Source organism: Juglans regia, chromosome 10 (genome assembly GCF_001411555.2).
Source record: "Juglans regia cultivar Chandler chromosome 10, Walnut 2.0, whole genome shotgun sequence".
Lineage (NCBI taxonomy): Eukaryota > Viridiplantae > Streptophyta > Magnoliopsida > Fagales > Juglandaceae > Juglans > Juglans regia.
The window spans coordinates 3,036,181-3,042,751 of NC_049910.1; positions in this window are offsets into that span (position 1 = coordinate 3,036,181).

Below are 6,571 nucleotides of genomic sequence, written 5' to 3' on the forward strand. Positions count from 1 at the left end.
CGCAAACCAATTATCAAGCATTGGACGACACAGATTATTTGCAGGGATCCATATAATTGCAACTGCAGATTCTTGACGAATCACAACACCAAAGACATACAACTTAAAAAAAGGGTTCCCAAAAAATGAAAATCATGCAACTACATGTCACCAAAGATAGATACCCCGCAAGAACTTTGGAACCCCCCAGCAAATCTGGCATTCCGGGATCTACTTCTAAGGCAGACAACATATATTTATTTATTTATTTTGGTAAGTAATAGATAAATTTTATAAATAAGTATGAAATAAGTATAGTCCGTGTACACATGAGGTATACAAAAGAACACCTAAATATATTCTATGAATGGTAAATTAAAGACAAAAAGTCATGCATATTGTTCCCATTTAGTACAATAGCTGAAAACCAAAGCATTAAAGTGTGTACAAAGAAATTTTGCTGCTCCGCCATTGTGCGCTTCTTATCTTTAAAACAACGTTCATTCATTTCCAATCAAATACACCACATGATGCACAATGAAATCATTTTCCACACTACCGCCACTTGGGAACAACCTTAAATCATTTTTCAACAACTCAATAAATCCACCAACCTCGATGGCATTACCCAAGCAATATCAACCCTTCTAAAGATCTCATCCCACAACACCCTTACCACCTCACAGTACAATAAGAGATGACCTACTGATTCTCCATTTTTTTTACACATATAGCACCAATCCATCACAACGCATCCCCTCTTCCTCAATTATTTGTGGTTGTTAAAATCTTCCCAAGAGCAGCAATCCATACAAAGAAAACTATTTTAGAAGGCACACGAGACCTCCAAATATTCTTCCAAGGGAAGGAAGCGTTAGCTTGTGATGTCAATATTTTGTAATACACCTTGATTGTACATTTCTTACTGTCATTGGACCTCTACTGCATTCTATCTCTTTGTGCTGTGAGGTGTCCCTTGGAGTATATCAATCTGAAAAAATCTGAAACGGCGGACAATTCTCAATCATGAAGTTCCCTATTAAAAAGGATATCCCACTGGTAAGAGCCGTGGGAAAATACCTGCACATCCGCCACTTAAGCATCCCTATTAGTAGCAATACAATAGAGCTGTAAAAACCCTATCAAGAGCGCAATCTCCGCACCACACATCCCGTCAAAACCTAATTCTAGTACCCTCTTGGACTACAAAAACGGATATGTTTTTCAAAGCATAACCATCCATTCCTTATAAATTTCCATAAGCCCACACCATAACCTCCTCCCCCCTCCATTGAAGCACCAATCCCCCAAAACACTTCCGTGTCTAGCGTCAATGATCTCATTCCACAACGACTCCCCCTCCAAGTGGTATCTCCATAACCATTTCTCTAATAAAGCTTTATTGAATGTTCTCAAATTGTACACTCCCAAGCCCCCATTAGAGATTGGGGAACATACAATAGGTCAATTAATAAGATGCAATTTCTTTTTCTCCCCCAGGCCCCCTATAAGAATGCCTGGAAGAGTTTCTCAATCCTATTCGCCACCCCTGCTGGCAAAGGAAACAAAGATAAAAAATAAGTAGAGAGATTAGTCAGGGTGCTCTTTATTAAAGTGAGACAACCTCCTTTCGATAAATACAACGTTTTCAACCTGCTAGCCTTTTCTCTACCTTCTCCACTATCCTATCTCAAATAGCTCTAGCCTTAAATGTTCTCCCGATGAAAGGCCCAAATATTTCATAGGCAACGAAGACAACTTACAATCCAAAAGGCTTGTGAAGCTATTGATGTTGGGCACCACGCCCGCCGCAACCATATCAAATTTACCAAGATTCACCTTAAGCCCCGACACTGCTTCAAAACATAATAAAAGTATTCGAAGCATTTGAATCTGATTATGGTTCGCTTCACAAAAAATTAAGGTGTTATCTGCAAATAGGAGATGTGAGATGATAATAGAGTCATTAGTGCCATTACCCACTTGGAACTTGGATAGGAACCCTCCTCCAACTGCGACCTTCACCATTCGGCCGAGTGCCTCCATAACTATAACAAACAGAAAAGGAAAAAAAAGATTTCCTTGTCTCAAACCACGAGAACTGTAAAAAAAACCTGCAGGAGTGCCGTTGACTAGAACTGAGAAGCAGGTAGTGGAAACACAATGTCGAATCCATGAGATCCACCTATTGCCAAAACCATGCCTCCCGAGCAAGTATAAAATAAATTCTCAATTCACATGATCATATGTCTTTTCTATGACAAGCTTGCAAAGGATGCCTGGAACTCCATCCCGCATTCTGTGGTCTAAAGACTCATTTGCAATAAGAATCGAGTCAAGGATTTGTCTCCCATGAATAAATGTGTTTTGAGGCTTGGAAATAATTTGTTCCAACATTGGACTTAATCGACTAATAAGAACCTTCGAGATGATCTTGTATACTCCACTAACAAGACTTATAGGACGAAACTTCTCAATTGTTGTAGCCCCATGTTTCTTTGGAATGAGAGCAATGAACATCACATTAAGACATTTTTCAAACTTTTTAAAAGAGTGAAATTCATGGAAAACCTGCAAAATATCCTCTTTCACAATGTCCCATCATTTTTGAAAGAATCCCATCAAAAAACCATTCGAACCCGACGCTTTGTCCTTAGCCATACCGGTAATGACCTTATAAATTTCATCTTCGTCAAAAGGTCTCTCCAAGTCTTATCAAAAAAAGGTCTCTCCAAGTAGCTTGCACATTACGAGTCAATTACCTCAAACAACAAATCATCAAGCTTCGGCCTCTAACAAGTTGGTTCTGTGATAAGGTTCTTGTAATACTGCACAAAATGGTTTTCTAATTCGGAGGGGGAATATAGCACTTGAGTACTTGTATGAAGTGTCTCGATAGCATTGTTAAGCCGATGTGAATTAACCACTTTATGAAAAAATTTCGTACATTTTTCACCTTCTTTTTGCTAAAAAGCCCTAGATTTTTGTTGCCATGAAGTCTCATTTGACAATAATACCCTTTCCAAGTTAGTCACAACTGAACTCTTCCTCAATAATACCTACTCTGAGGTGTCTCTCATCAATACCTTCCTTTCTAGCTCCTGCAACTCCTCCAAAAGGGTAGTCTTTTGGTTGTCGATGTTACAAAAAACTTCCAAGTTCCATTTCTTTAAGTCCTACTTTAAAGCCTTAAGCTTACTTGCAAGAATAAATCTGGGAGTGCCTTCAAATTGATACGAAGACCACCAAGCGTGCACCCTCTCTTCAAAACCAACAACTGCTAGCCCATATATTTTTAAATTTGAAGTACCGGTGACCCCCATGATTACCTCCACAATCTAGCAAAATAGGGAAGTGATCTGAGGTAACTCGGGGCAACATTTTCTGACACAACTCCGGATAATGTGCTTCTCACGAATGAGAGACAAGGAATCTATCCAATCTTGGCCAATCCTGACTATTTGACCAAGTGAACTCGCCCCCCAACAAAGGGGTAGATCCATGAGGTCCAAGTTAAAAATGAACTCCAAGAAATCTTTCATAGCCACAAGATTACAATAGTTCCCCAATCTCTCACTGGGATATCGAGTACTATTAAAATCTCCACCCATACATCACGACACTTCCCATAAAAAATATAAGCCCGCCAACTCCTCCCATCGCCTTCTCCTATCACTAACCCCATTTGGCCCATAAATGCCTGCAAAAGCCCACTTCCACTCGTCAACAACATTTAAAAAAAAACTAACGATCGAGTAGTCTCCAACACACTCATCTACCGCCTCAATTATTCTTTTATCCCACATTAACAACACACCACCTAAGGCTTCCAAAGAGGCCAAGTAAGACCAGCCCACATATGGACATCCCCATAAACTACGAACAATTCTTCTATCAATAACCTCCATCTTTGTTTCTTGAAAACACACCAAATCAACCTTCCACATCCGCAATAATGGTTTTATACGAATGTGTTTATTGCGATCATTAAGCCCCCGTACGTTCCAAGAGAGGATCTTAAGCTTCATGAAAACAAAGAGTACCCCTCCCTTTCGGTCTATCCTTGCCGCCACTCCCTTCCTTCGAGTTGTAATTAATAGAGTAGGTGAGTCTTTAAGTTCCATGTCTCGCTTTGTGGCTGACTTCAATCGACTATCTTCAATTGCTACAAGAAGGGCCCTAAATTGTTCTTCAAAGCCTACACAAGAAACCCCAACACAAGCTTGTAGATACTCCACATACTTAAACACCCACTCCGATGTACACTCACTGGGTTAAGACTGGGCGGGAGTGTGCATAGAGGGGTTGGTTCACCCCCCCCCCCCCCCAAAAAAAAAAAAAATAGAGTACTCATTGTCACAGATGGCCAGATGTAAATTCGAGACTGAGTCTGAATCTATAAATTCCATCTTAGAATTGTCACTAGAATCCTGGGGACCAACTTTGTCAGATACCCTAGTGTTTTCTAGTGGAATGGACTCCTCTCGTGTGTTCATCGCACTTCCACCCATCATCGACAACTCTTCCATAAGTGAAATGTGTTTCGAAGGCCCTACTATCGAGATTGTGACTGTCGACGGTTTAGACGACGGGGTTGTGGCAGTCGACGCTCCGGCCACCTCGCACGACCTGCTCTGTGTGTGTGTTGACTTCTCAAACACACTGGGATCACAACCCAAGGTAGTGACTGCTCCTCTAGGCTCTGCAAGGGCATACTCCGACTACCCAACCCCCGTCAATGGTTCCGCAGCCTTCGATGGAGGCCCCTGACTCTTCGTACGCAGTGGTGGCTGAGCCCCACTCGACGACGAGGGGCCGTCTATGCTCAAGGGGCGTCTTTTCCAAACAAACCCCAATGCTTAGGCCTGCAACATAGGCTGGGCCTGTTGTTTGGGAAAGGCTTGAAGGGCCTGCGTATTGACTGAGCTCGAGGCCCACTTACTTTTCCCTTTATTCACCCCTTTGGAGAAGCCCTCGCCCAATGTTCCGCTGAACCATCCCCCTGATCCAATCCCCTCCCCACCCCCTCCTCAACGCACCGTATCACCCCCGCCCCCTCATCCATCTCAACACACCATTTCAACCCATGTATATTTTTCTGCAACTCATATATTTGAGTGTGCATTTTTGACAAAGCCCGAAGCAACACTTCCTTATTAAGGCCAACATCTCCCCTGCCACCCTTTCCACAGCTCTGATCCCTTACAGCAATGGCATCGCCACTATGCAAGTCAGAACTAGCACCCAAGCTACCAAGTCCTCGAGCACAGTCCAATATCCACGTATTCTGAAGGGCCTTCATGTAAGACTGGGCAAGGGGTTGATACGGAGTTGCCGCCGTCATTGGCGGTTCCAAACCAACACCACGACCATCTCTGCCAGCCTCCTTCAGAGCCTACTCCAGTTTTCTCCAACCCCTATTGTCTTTGTCTTTCGAGATGAAAATCCAGTTTTGGCGACCACTTTGTTTGTATTCCACCAATGCCATAAACGCACCTTGAGAGTTAGAACACCTTTGTGCGATGAAACCCGTCTCATTCCTGATGAGCTGTGTAAAACTCCATTCTTCCCATCTTCAGGCAGTCCTCCAGTGCTTAGATGAACCAGCATGTTGCAGCTAACTCCAAACGAAGCCTTTTCACAAACTTCCACCCTATTTCCATAATATGCACCCAACGTCCATCTCTTATACTTCAAATACCTTAAATTCGATACTAACAGCATTTGAGAAACCCATTTGCCTTCCCATACGCGCCCAACATATACTTATTGGGAAAAAAAAAATCATACCAACCTCTTCAACGACAACGAGTATCGATCCATACAAAATCAACACAAACACAATTAATTAACTTAACATTACGAGTGAGAGTTCATGTTGATGTGTGTTTGCGCTGAGAATTAAATTCTAAAAATTTCTGTAGTCATAATTTCTGTAGTACTCACGAACTCACGCATAGTTATCGACTCACACTACATCCAAATTAGTAACTCTAATGGTAATAGCTAAATTGTATAAACAAAAAGCATAACCAAATTAATTAGGAAGAGGAAAAAAAAATCCCAACCAAATCATGAGTTTGATCATGATTAAGAGACAAACTATTCCAAAACAAAACAAAACAAAAAGAACAAGAAAGAAAAGAAATGGTAAAAACGATGGAGAGGATGTTACCAGGCACAATCTTGTGAGAGGCGGCTGGGCAAAGACCAACGGCCGAATTCGGACAAATTGGATACAATCCTAGCGAAGTATAAGATCAAGACGAGCGCCAATACCAAGAGCGAGCATCAGAATGATGCCGATCCGAAGAGCCACCGAAACCTTCGAAGAAAAAAAGGAGCTGAAAGCGGCGGGAGACATCTTCAATGGCTGTCCGGAGGAGGGCCCTACCTCCACGGCCGAAGGTAGGGTAGTTGGAAAATGGGAGGGGTAAATTAAGAAGGGGGATGTGAGCAGGTGGATGATAATGGAAAAAATAGAGCAAAGCAAAGCAAACGAACCTATCACAATTTTTAAAAATTATGTTATTAAATATTAGTTTTTAATACTTAATATTAAAGATTGACATTTGGAGAATTAAAACTACTC